This window comes from Eimeria tenella, genomic scaffold (assembly GCF_000499545.2).
Source record: "Eimeria tenella Houghton genomic scaffold, Eth_scaff31, whole genome shotgun sequence".
In the NCBI taxonomy this organism is placed as follows: Eukaryota; Apicomplexa; class Conoidasida; order Eucoccidiorida; family Eimeriidae; genus Eimeria; species Eimeria tenella.
Window position 1 is genome coordinate 130,540 of NW_013542966.1, and position 1,164 is coordinate 131,703.

Consider the following 1,164-nt stretch of genomic DNA (forward strand, 5'->3'; position numbering starts at 1 on the left):
TTTGTTCTTGAATATGCCAACAGAGGGACTCTCCGACACCGATTCAGGTTTGCTGCTAGGGTTTAGGGTTTAGGGTTTAGGGTTTGGGGCGTCGGCGAGGGGTTTGGGGTTTGTGGTTCGGGCTGCGCTGCAGAGAAAAGGGAGGCCCTTTGCCTGAACAAGAAACAGCCAGCGTAGGCCCAGCCCCAAACCCTAAACCCAAAACCCTAGGGCTCCGACGCTGCAGTGGTTTGCTCTTGCCAGGGCTTGGGGTCTAGGGTCTAGGGTTTAGGGTTTAGGGTCGAATCCGCAGGGGCCGCTGCTGCTGCTGCTGCTGCTGCTGCTGCGGCCTTTGCAGTATATAGCGCAAACAGCTGCTGCTCTCGCTCACTTGCATGAGAACAACATTATCCACAGAGGTGACAAACCCTAAACCCTAAACCCTAAACCCTCGTGGAGGGCCTCTACGCTTTGCTGGGGAGTGTCGGCGCTGCGGGGCCTGCGAGGGAGGGGCCTGCTAAGGCTAAGATATAGGGTTTAGGGTTTAGGGTTTGCGTTTTTGCGGCGGCAGATATAAAACCAGAGAACATCCTGCTGCACAGAACTTCGCCCTCTGGTGAGCATGCAGCATGTTCAGGGTTTAGGGTTTAGGGTTTAGGACAGCTGTCAAGTTTTAGGGTTTCAAGCTAAAGCTCCAAGTACGCGGCTAGGGTTTGGGGTTTAGGGTTTAGGGTTTTGGGATTTTCTTATTTGCATCTTCAGGCCCTCTAAGAGTGCTTTTGGGGGATTTCGGCTTTTGCTCATTTGTGGGGGGAAGAGAAAAACGCCAAACGTTTTGCGGCACTGTCTCCTGTGAGGCAAGGGTTTAGGGTTTAGGGTTTAGGGTTTAGGAGTTGGAAGTCGGAGGCGAGACAGAAAGTTTGACGCGTTTGCTGAGAAGCTTGCAAAAGTCTTCTATCTGGGGCTTTGGGCTCACGGTTTAGACTCCAGGGTTTAGAGTTTAGACTCCAGGGTTTAGGGCTAGGGTTTAGGGTTTAGGGTTTAGGGTTTGTGCAGACCTAGCGCCAGAGATGTTTCGCGACTGCCACGAAAGAAGCGCCGACGTTTACAGTTTGGGCCTCTGTCTTTGGGAGGGTTTGAGGGGATCGCACCCGATCCCAGAGCAGCAGCAGCAGCAGCAGCAGC